The sequence below is a fragment of the Mus caroli genome, unplaced genomic scaffold, assembly GCF_978045245.1.
Source record: "Mus caroli unplaced genomic scaffold, Mus_caroli_1 scaffold_6, whole genome shotgun sequence".
Classification (NCBI taxonomy): domain Eukaryota; kingdom Metazoa; phylum Chordata; class Mammalia; order Rodentia; family Muridae; genus Mus; species Mus caroli.
The window spans coordinates 98,824,958-98,837,020 of record NW_028227261.1 but is presented as its reverse complement, the minus strand read 5'-3'; positions in this window follow the sequence as shown (position 1 = coordinate 98,837,020).

The window sequence follows — 12,063 nt, the reverse complement described above, 5'->3', positions numbered from 1 at the left end:
GAGATCTCTTTTTCTGATATCATATATCTTAATAAAACAAGGGAAAGAAATGGAGTTGTTTGGGTTATAGCAGGGAGAACATCTGGATATTTGAAAACATCTGGTCAGTTTTCAAAAGAAAATACATAAAACAATACTTTGTATTTGAGCATCTGGAATTATGGGACACAGGCAACATCTGAATTACCGTGTCTCTCAGAGTTTGGAATTCAGTTCCATAAGAACTTAGGAGTCTGTCCACTTAGTCTCTTGCCCACTTTCATCTTCACAGTTTATTGTATCTCTGGCAAGCTCTTCATTTAAAATCAGCATAGAAATGAATAATTTATCATTTGGCCTTTTATCTCAGGGGAAGAATAGTCTGCCTCTGATATCAGTCTTTGGAAGGGTGAATGATCCAGATTACGAAGGGGAAATTGGATTGCTTCTCCACATGGAAGCAAGAGAAGTCATGTCTCCAGTGCAGGAGATGCTTTAAGTCATCTCTTGGTGCTACCATGTCCTGTGATTAAAGTCAATGTGAAACTACTACAACCTAATCCAGGCAGGATGACAAAGAGCACAGACACATCACTGGTACGGAGGTATGGGCCACTCCTCCAGGAAAAGAGCCAAGACCTGCTTGCTGAGAGTGGGGATAATACCGAATTGGTAGTAGAGGAAGGTAGTTATAAATACAAGCTTTAGGCCATGTGGCCAGTTGCAGAAATGAGCATTATAGTAAATAAGTGCTTCTGCTGTATCTATTAAGAATATGTTTGTATAGATATTTGTGTTTTCTTTCAATTTCATTATCACATGTTGTAACATAAGTTAAAAGAATATTAGTGGTAATCATATTTAAATTTCAGATACTAAAAGAACGTCCCCCAGTGACATTGCTATCTATTCTAAATTTATAATGCATTAATAGTTGTATTAGGGATAGTTATATACTGTTAGATATAATTATGACCTGGTTAAACATATAATGCACTTATGATTGTATGTGGGATAGTCATATTTTGTTTGTTATTATTACATGGTTATTGTTTTCATTTGGAAATTATTCATGACATGAGGAGATATGATTGTGTACCAAGAAGATGAGGGGCGGACTTACGATAGCTACTATCGGTTGTCAACTTGACTATATCTGGAATGAACTATAATCCACAAATGTAGGGCACAATTGTTAGAGTTTTCTTTTGGGGGGGGGCTTGGTTTGAAGTGGTGACTCCACTTCTAGTCTGCACCTTTGTGGTAGAAAAAGATACACCTTTGATTCTGATCTTGAAGTAGGAAGGCACATCTTTATTCTAGGCTTCACCTTTTTCTGGAAGTCTATATAAGGACATAGACGAAGGAAGCTTTTGCTCTTTAGCTGCTTTCCTTCACTTTTCTAACACATCCATTTCTTCAATGGCACTGTAGTCCACTTCTTTGGAAGTCCAGTGTATACAGAAGATCAGCTGACACATCCAGTCTTGTGGGACAGAACAATGACTAGATTCTTGAAAAATTCATAGTTAGTCGTTGTTGGATTAGCTGGACTGCAGCCCAGAAATAATCCCAATAAATCTATTCTCTCTCTCTCTCTCTCTCTCTCTCTCTCTCTCTCTCTCTCTCTCTCTCTCTCTCCATAGAGATAGAGATAGAGAGATATAGAGATATAGAGATATATATTTTCTAAATTGAGATCCTATGTGAGACTTGAGGACAAATAGGAACCAAGACAATAAAATAAAGATAAAGTTTAGACAACAACATAAAAAAAAAAAAAACCCTGAAGCAAATAAACAAAATTCTCCTGGCCCTGCCTTCTTTCTAGCTTCTTTTGTCATCAAAATAATTTATAATAGTTAACAGTAAAGTAAAGTAAAGTAAAAAGTAATATTCACTCAACCAGTTTTAAAAATCTTTGAAACATTAAATATGATAGAAGTAGAAAAAAATCTCTTATGAAGTCCTCTATGAAAGGAAATTATGAAGAAGTTCCTGCTTAGAGAGAAACCATTCCATCTCCAAGGGAGAATAAGTAACAGAACTATGGCTTCATAGAATGAATTGGGTAGTGTCCCTTCTGTTTCTATTTTGTGGAATAGTTTGAAGAGTATTGGTATTAGGTCTTCTTTGAAGGTCTGACAGAATTCTGCACTAAACTCATCTGGTCCTGGGCTTTTTTTGGTTACGAGACTTTTAATGACTGTTTTATTGGGGGGGGGTGTTATGGGACTATTTAGATAGTTTACCTGATCCTGATTTAACTTTGGTATTTGGTATCTGTCTAGAAAATTGTTCATTTCATCCAGATTTTCCAGTCTAGTTGATAATAGGCTTTTGTAGTAGGATCTGACGATTTTTTGAATTTCCTCAGTTTCTGTTGTTATGTATTCCTTTTCATTTCTGATTTTTTAAATTTGGGTACTGCCTCTGTGCCCTCTGGTTAGTCTGGGTAAGGGTTTATCTATCTTGTTAGTTTTCTCAAAGTACCAGCTCCTGTATTTTTTGATGTTTTGTATAGTTCTTTTTGTTTCTACTTGGTTAATTTGAGCCCCGAGTTTGAGTATTTCCTGCCATCTATTCCTCTTGAGTTTATTTGCTTTTTTTTTTTTTGTTGTTGTTGTTGTTGTTCTAGAGCTTTCAGGTGTGCTGTTAAACTGCTAGTGTATGCTCTCTCCAGTTACTTTTTGGTGGCACTCCAAGCTATGAGTTTTCTCTTAGCACTGCTTTCATTGTGTCCCATAAGTTTGAGTATGTTGGGTCTTCATTTTCACTAAATTCTAAAAAGTCTTTAATGTCTTTCTTTATTTCTTCTTTGACCAAGTTGTCATTGAGTAAACCATTGTTCAGCTTCCATGTGTATGTGGGCTCTCTGTTGTATTTGTTGCTATTTAAGACCAGCCTTAGTCTATGGTGATCTGATAGGATACATGGGATTATTTCAATCTTCTCATATCTGTTGAGCCCTGTTTTGTGACCAATTATATGGTGAATTTTGGAGAAGGTACCATGAGGTGCTGAGAAGAAGGTATATTCTTTTGTTTTAGGAAGAAATGTTCTCTATATATCTGTTAAATCCATTTGGTCCATAACTTCTGTCTCTGTTTAGTTTGTGTTTCCATGATATGTTCATTGATGAAAGTGGGGTGTTCAAGTCTCTCACTATTATTGTGTAAACTACAATGTGTGTTTTTAACTTTAGTAAAGTTTCTTTTATAAATGTGGGTCCCCTTGCATTTGGAGCATAGATGTTCAGAACTGAAAGTTCATTTTGACAGATTTTTTTTTTCCTTTGATGAGTATGAAATGTCAAAAAAGTTACCATTTTTGATAACTTTTGCTTGAAAGTCAATCTTATTTGGTATTAGAATGGCTACTCCAGCTTGTTTCTTGAGACCATTTGCTTGGAAAAAATTTTTCCAGACTTTTACTCTGAGGCAGTGTCTATCTTTGTCACTGAGGTGCATTTTCTGTATACAGAAAAATACTGTTTATGTATCCAGTCTGTTAGTCTATGTCTTTCTATTGGGGAATTTAAGCCACTGATGTTAAGAGATATTGAGGAATAGTGATTGGTTGCTTCCTGTTATTCTTATGTTTGTGTGGCTATCTTCTTTTGGGTTTGTTGAAAGAAGATTACTTTCTTTTTCTAGGGTGTAGTTTCCCTTCTTGCATTGTTGTTTTCAATCTATTATCCTTTGTAGGGCTGGATTTGTGGAAAGACTGTGTAAATTTGGTTTTGTCATGGAATATCTTGGTTTCTCCATCTATGGTAATTGAGAGTTTTGTTGGTTATAGTAGTCTGGGTTAGCATTTGTGTTCTCTTAGGGTCTGTATAACATCTGCACAAGAGCTTTTAGCTTTCATAGTCTCTGGTAAGAGTTTGGTGTAATTTTAATAGGTCTACCTTTATATATTACCTGACATTTCCCCCTTACTGCTTTTAATATTCTTCGTTTAGTACATTTAGTGTTTTGACTATTATGTGATGGAAGAAATTTCTTTTCTGATCCAACCAATTTGGAGTTCTGTAGGCTTCTTCTATGTTTATGGACATCTCTTTCTTTAGCTTAGGGAAGTTTTCTTCTATAATTTTGTTGAAGATATTTACTAGACCTTTAAGTTGGGGATCTTCTCTCTCTTCTATATCTATTATCCTTAGGTTTGGTCTTCTCCTTGTGTCCTGGATTTCCTGAATGTTTCGTTAGGAGCTTTTTGCATTTTCTTTGACTGTTGTATAAATGTTTTCTTTGGTATCTTCTGCATCTGTGATTCTCTCTTCTATCTCTTATATTCTGTTTGCATCTATGATTCCTGATCTTTTTCCTAGGTTTTCTATCTCCAGGGTTGTCTCCCTTTGTGATTTCTTTACTGTTTTCTATTTTTAGATCCTGGATGGTTTTGTTTAATTCCTTCCTGTGTTTGGTTATGTTTTTCTTAATTCTTTTAGGGAATCTTTGTGTGTCCTTTTTAAGGGTTTCTTGCTGTTTACCTGTGTTCTCCTGTAATTCTTTAAGTGAGTTATTAATGCCCTTCTTAAAGTTCTCTATCATCATCATGAAATGTGATTTTAAATCAGAGTCTTGCTTTTCTGGTGTGTTGGGGTATCCAGGGCTCACTGTGGTGGGAGAACTGGGTTCTGATAATGTCAAGTAGCCTTAGTTTCTGTTGCTTATGTTCTTGCCCTTGCCTCTTGCCATCTGGTTATCTCTGGTGTTATCTGGTCTTTCTGTCTCTGACTGTGGCTTGACTCTCCTGTAAGCCTGTGTATCAGTACTCCTAGTAGACCAGTTCTCTCCAGGAGGAATTTGGGTAAGGAGAGCTGTGGCACAGGGTCAGCTCTAGGGTATAGATAGAAACTGGAAGGATCCTGTCAACAGCTGTTCCTTGGTTCCTGTGTCCCAGTGGCTTTGGGCAAGTCCCTCTTGGGCCAGGAATTTGAGCAGAAGTGGTGGTTTTATCTGTGCTCACAGGTTTGTCAGCACTTCTAGGAGACTAGCTCTCTCCTGGTGGTATTTGGGTACAGAGTGCTGTGGCACAGGATCTGCTCCTGGCACAGAAGGACACCAGAAAGCTCCAGCTTCTTTTATCACCCTCTTCTTCTAAAGAGATTTCTAGTTCATCTTTACTTTCTCACATGACTGCCATTCTCCTAAACAATGGGCATGTTCCTCTCTTTTTCCTCCACCATCTCGTCTGCCTTGGATTTTTCAGTGGACCTGGCAATGGTTGGTGATTTCTTCTACCATGGAATCTCTCTTTCTTGATTTCTTTAGGTGCAAACTCTTCTGATGAGAAAAGATGTTTATAGGGTCCACCTCCAGAAATGCTTGTGATGGGAAGAATAATATGGAAGGCAAAGGGCATTGGAAAGAATGGCACCTGGACCACCTTCCAGGGCACCATTCCATGGGTGAAGCTTCTGGGAGTTAGAAATATGGAGCAGACTTACATAGAAATCCTCCTATAACATTCTATACAATTTGCAAAAATGTAGACTGGATCTCTCACCCAAGTACAAAATGTCTTCCAATGGAAGTAGGGTAGTTTTGTTTTGTTTTGTTTTTTAAAAGCCTTGCAAGTAATTGCCTGGTTCTTCTAAGTAGTTTAGAGGGACGTGCTCAGGCAAGATTGGTCAGCTGAGCTGCTGGAACCAGAGTGTGTGGATGTAACATTCTTTACTTTGATGATTCATTTTCTTATCTAAATTAAAAATTCTTAGTAGTCCCCTTAAGTAGTTTATTGGCTTCAGAAGAAGAACTCACAAAAAGCAACTGAATACTAAGTTCAAGAACCACAGAAAATAGGAAATACCTGTTTTCCTCCTTTTATCAATATTTTATGAGCATTGGATAGTTGTTGGCCATGGGATTGAATTATAAGAACCTGCCTGAATAAAATTTATATTAAGAGAAAATCATTTTTCACCCACACCACCTCCCTAAATAAATATTGAGCAAGTGTTTAAAGAGTACTGTTGGGAGGTGACACAAATTAGTATCCTGCCAGCTCTTACCTCCCACCTCATAAAGATGAATTCACTGTGGTGGTGGAAAAAATACATCCTGAGAACATGAGGAAGCAAATGGTGCTCACAGCTCAGATCAGGACAGCTGGGATTGGCAGAAGGGATGGTGGAAGTTGGATTTGGGGAAAACAAGCTTTGGAGAAGCCTTAATTTTGCCTGGGAACCATGTGAGTGGTGCCAAAAAAAAAATGCTGGTGAATTCCCAGAGAACCAGTTGATTACAATGTCTAGCCCAAAAGAAGTTGGCTGCTTTGAGCTTCTGGGTGGGGGGAGCTCTTTTCCAAGTAGGATCAAGAACAGTGATTCCCAAATGGTGTTCCCAGACTGCCTATATCAATGTCACCTGGGAACCTGTAAGAAGTATGTATTCTGTGCCCACCCTCCCTTGGCCTACTGACTCTGACAGATGATACAGTTGCCCATGTTTAAAAGTCAGATGCAGTAAGGCTGAGGCACACTGAAAAGAAGCTGATCCAAATAGGATTAATTCAGGTGTCAAGTTGACAAGGGGTAGGCTGGTGATGGCTATTTTTTATTGTGAAGTTGACTAGATGTAGAATCGCCTAGGAGTCACATTTCTGGTCTTTAGGGGAGCTAGAGAGTAACAAGAGCAGGAAAGGCCCACTCTCAGTGTGAATGGCACCACTCCATGGGCTGAGGTCTCAGACTGAATTAAAAAGGGAAAGGAGAAAGCTAGCTGAGCACCAACATTCATCCATCTCTGCTTCTTATTAACTGCAGAAACCATGTGACCAGCCACCTCACACTCCTGCTCCCATGACTCCCTTGCCAAGATGGACTGTGCTCTCAATCTATGAGTCAGCATCAGCCCCTTTCTTCCTTATTTTGTTCTTGTCCAGTGTTTTGTCATAGCAATGAGAAAAGTCACTAATAAAGTGCCAGGAGATGGAATACACGTGCAGAGCATATGCAGAAAACAATGGTGAGATCCTCAACCGACAGACTTAGCAGAGTGCTTTAGTCAACCAGGGACTTGGCATTGGCTTCCAGGCACACTGAAGCAGATAGAAGAACGCAGTATACAGGGAAGCTTCAGACTTCTTCCATGGTATGAGAAACACAGCTGGGGTTTCTCCCCCAGTAGGAAGAGGAGACCTTGCCCTAGTCTGTAGACCTCGCTGACAACAGAGAGAAAGTCTTGCTGCTTATATTCCTGCCTTTGTCTAAGACTCATATTCAGCATGGGAACACTGAGGACAGTCAACTCCTCCTAGGATTCACTGACCTTAGAAAGGTCTAAGAAGAGAAGGTGATGTCCACAATAAGGGCGCTGTATTGTCTGGTTGAATTGTTTTTGTCCCATTCAGTAAATATTTCCAGCATACACAGTCTGAGCCAGTCCTTGGCTAGCTACTAGGGAATAGAAAAGTTCACACAGACCACCTGGTCCTTAGCGCATGTGTTGTAGAAAGGATTTGTTGTTGACGAAGGAAAATCCAGGGAACAATGTATGGGCCACAAAGCAGCACCTGTAGGATGCCTTAATTAGAATGAGCTTAAGCTCCTACCCATATGAGGGCCGATTTGACAGCAATACCATTAGCCATTAACAGTTGTGCCAGAACAATAGGTGTCAACAGGGATGTTTCATGGCCATGGTGTCATGCTGTGTAGAGTTAGCAATATTGACTGGTAGGGAGTGGAGATCCAAAGCATGAGCGTTGCACCACATTTGGTGTGCTGTCTTTCCAAGATTCCTCTGTATGTAACATGCCTTAGCACACCAGTTTCTAGAATCAGTACTGACCATAGTCAGAGGGAGGAGGCAGCAGCTTCCACCCCATAGAGAGCACTGTTCACTCCCATGAGGAGCCAGCTATAGCTTCAACCTCCACTGGCTTCTTTCTGCTTGGCCGCTGTCCCCAGCCCTCTCTGACAATCAAATAGTACAATGTTGGGAAGATTTCAAGACTTCTGGGGGTGTCCTCTGTCTCTTCTAATTCTGCATAGCCATGTCTGAGGAGGCTATTCCAGCAGACTCAGGAAGACCTCTTTCCTTCTCTTCAGATCAAAGTTACATTCTGTATATCTGTTACACAGGATCTTTTGCACTGATGTCCTTCTGACTCAGTTACCAGTGTCCCCATTCAGTAGCCACCAGGTGATGTGAAAGCATGATTAGACTACTCATTTATTTTTTTAAACTGTTATTTACTGTAATTGCATGTGTGTATACATAGGGTGTGTGTGTGCATGTGTATGTTTGTGTGTGTATATGCGTGCGCCCGCATACGTGAGCATGTGTAGCCATAAGTGTGGGGGTCAGGAAACAATTTTCAGATGTTTGTTCTCCCCTCCCCCCACCTCGCTCTGGAGGCACCATCTGTCTTGTTCCCACCATGCTGCATCCCCCCAGGTGAGCTGGCCCCTGGAGCACCCAGGCATTTCTCACATCACTGCTACCCTCTCTTGCAGGATTACAGTTGCATACTACTGCATCCATTTGCTTTAGTTCTTGTTCACTGGGCAGCCACTGGGGACTGAGCTCAAGTTTTCCTTCTTGTTTGTGAGGTATGGAGGCACTTCTGCCTGCTAGGTTGTCTTACTGGCACCTTCTTAGCCTATTTGATATCAATAAGACTACGTATACTGGTTCAAGAACCTATCCTCTGTCCTCTACTGACTCTGTCATCTGAAAGCTGAGGCCTTATTTAGGACATTGAGGCAAACATGGGACATTGACTCATTTTACTCTCCCTGGGGATGGATTTACATTAAGCCAACCATTTACGAGTAAAGTGGTATAGTAAACTGACATCTCTCCCAAATTCACATGTTGAAGTCCTAAATGCCTGATCCTTAGCATATGGGTTTGGAGATAAGGAATTATTTAAGTCATCCTTAGGAGGAGAGAAATCCAGACACAGACAAGTCCAGAAGAAAAACCACATGAAGGTATGGGGAGAAGGTGGCTTTCTTAAGTCTGTTTTGGCTCCTTGGACAAAATACCATAGCTTAGGAACAAGGGAAACGTCCTTCACCTAGTTCTAGGGCCTGGAATTCTAAGATAGACACCAGCAGATTCAGTGTCTGGTGAAGGACAGAGTTTTGGTTCATAGCACCTTTCAGCCTGTCTTCACGAGCTAGACAGGGTAAGGAGCTGGATGCGTTCTCTATAAAGGCACTTATCCACTTGTGAAGGCTCCACACTCGCAACCAGATTACTTCTCAGAGTCTGCTGCCCTCATACCATCTCTTTAGGGGCAAGGTCTTCAATATATGAATTATATAACACAAACACTCAGACTGAACTTTTGACCATCTGCAACCATGGAAAACTACCTCCAAGGGAACTAATACTTTCCAACTTCAAGAAAACCAATTATTTGCTTAAGCCATCCCTCTCTGGTGCTTTGCTATGGAAGACCCAAGGACTAAGAAGATGTGCTCTAAAACGTATATCCAAAGGGACTCATGGAGATACCACCTACCGGTCATCTTGGGAACATAGCCAGACAGATGGTGCTGGCAACTGGGTGCTCCCTTAGTCTCTCTGAGCTTCTGCCACTGCCCCTCCAAGATTCCAAGGGACTGAAGGTGCAAACAGACCAATGGGGTCCTGGCTTTAGTTTCTCATTTTTCCGATGCCTATGCTCTACCCCTCTTCAGCCTCGTCAGTCTCATCAGGCCTGAGATGCTCGCCACTGGCGCGAGGTACTCTGCCATTATTCAGCCACCTGTCCCCTCGCCCCATATACTTCCTTCAAAGTGTCAGTTTCATCTTCTGATAGTGTAGCTCTGATCATACAGTTCACGTGCTTTATCTTTCTCCACGTATGTGTGCGTGCAGCCACACACAGTACACCCTGATGTGCATGTGGAGACCAGATGTCAATGTGTTTGGTATTTTTGTTTTTATCACTTGTTTCCTTACCTTTTAAGCATTAAATTACACTTTTATGTATTTATTTTGTAGGTCTAAGTGTGTGTGTGTGTGTGTGTGTGTGTACGTAAAAGCATGTCATGTGTGTCACAGTATTCATGTGAAGATCAGAGGATAACTTGTCAATTTGTATTTTTGAGATGGGCTTTCCCACTGAATCTGGGACTTGCTGGTTTTGGGTAGATTGGCTGGCGAGTAAACCTAGAGAATCCACTCACCTCATGCTACCTCTTCTACTCCTGCTTAGCGCTTGGTTACAGACACCTGCTATTAAATCTAGCTTCTTATGGGGGCTGGGCTCTGAACTAAGACTCTCATGCGTGCACAGCAGACATTTAACCTACTAGCCGTTCCCTAGGCTACCTATTTCTTAACCCTTAAAGCCCAGCCTCAGCTTGCATCAATCTGCCACCCATCAGCTCTAGAGGGGTATGTCACTCCTTCCCTTTCTATATCCATTATTGGAGTCTTCAGAAAACAATCTACCTTCTTCCTCTTCCTTTCTAAGTAAGAGCTACACCGCTGCTTACCCTGCTTCTGCTGTCTAACACGTGTGTGTCTACCTCCGCGTGTAGAAAATCCTGTTGACTTCCCAAGTACGGTTCATATTCCACCTCTTCTGCCAGGCTTTCCCAATCTTTCCAACTGACCTTTGTGATGTCTGATTCTTAGTCCCCCCATGCTGCATCTCAGGGTTCTCTGCACCCCACATAACAGTTATTCATGCTCACCCTCATGTCTTTCACGTGTTTGCACACCTCCTAAACACTTTCCAGAAGGAAAGCAGTCTGGTGGCTAGTGGTGGCACACGCCTTTAATCCCAGCACTCGGGAGGCAGAGGCAGGCGGATTTCTGAGTTCGAGGCCAGCATGGGCTACAGAGTGAGTTCCAGGACAGCCACGACTACACAGAGAAACCCTGTCTCGAAAAACCAAAAAAAAAAAAAAAAAAAAAAAAAAAGAGTGCAAAGACCCATAGCAACTTAAATTTGTATAGTCCCAGCCATTTGTGAACCCACAGCAGGATGGGGATGTGCGACATCTAAACTTCATCGGCTGGGTTTGAAATCACTTGGAAGATGAATATTTTATTTAAAAAATATTCCTTTATTATTTTGTATGTGTATTGATGCTTTCCTGTGCATACGTATGGGCATCACTGGTCATGCCTAGTGCCGGCAGAAGCCAAAAGGGAGCACTGGATTCCCTGGAATTGGAGTTATTTACTGATGGCTAAAAGCTGCCAAGGTGTAAACTGACCTTAGCTCCTCTGGAAGAGAAGCAAGTGCTATCAACCATAAGGCAGTCTCTCCAACCTCTAGGAAACACACTTCTGAGTGTTTATTTGCGCGCATTTCCAGAGATGCTTAATTGTGGAAAGGCCTACCCTAAATGTGGGAGGTATCACCCCTAGATATGCGTCTCAGCCTAAACAAACAAAATGGCAAAAAGCAGACAGCCATCTAGGCATAGTGCTCATCTCTCTCTGCCTCCTACCTGAGGATACAATAAGAACAGCTTCATCCCATTCCTTCCAACATCCCTTCCATGCCAAGATGAACATGATTCTCGGAAAACTTGAGCCAAAATCAGCCAGTCCTTAGGGGCTCTCTTATATCAGATGTCTTCAGAAACAGAAAAGGTAGTTGCTGTAGGACCCTCATCTCTCTCAGCCCAAGTAGCAGCAATCAAAGCTTAGGGCCTAACACAGGGCCTAACAGGAAAAAAAATCACATCCTCTCTTTTTGCCCTTGCTTCCCCTTTTATACAAATAAAAATAATAGACTTATGATATTAATACAAGCTTATAGCTTGTGCATACGCTTGCAATATTAATGAGAAGCGCTTTTGCAAAGAATAGAAGTCTTCATAAATATTCCTTGAATGTTCTGTGAAAGAGTAGGTGTGTATCCATCAGGCAAGGCATGTATTTCCACCAGAACCCTGGTGCTACACTGGAGTTTTTCATTTGTTCACTAATGAAAGCACAGCATGGTAAAGACCCCATTCAAAGTGCTGTCAAACTTATCAGTAACATTAGGGAGACACAGGTATTACTCTCATGTTGCAGAAAACAGGGGCTATTGATAGGTAGAGCAGGGTTCCAGTCTCTGCAATGTATCCCAACGAACCTTCTGGGTCCAATGGGA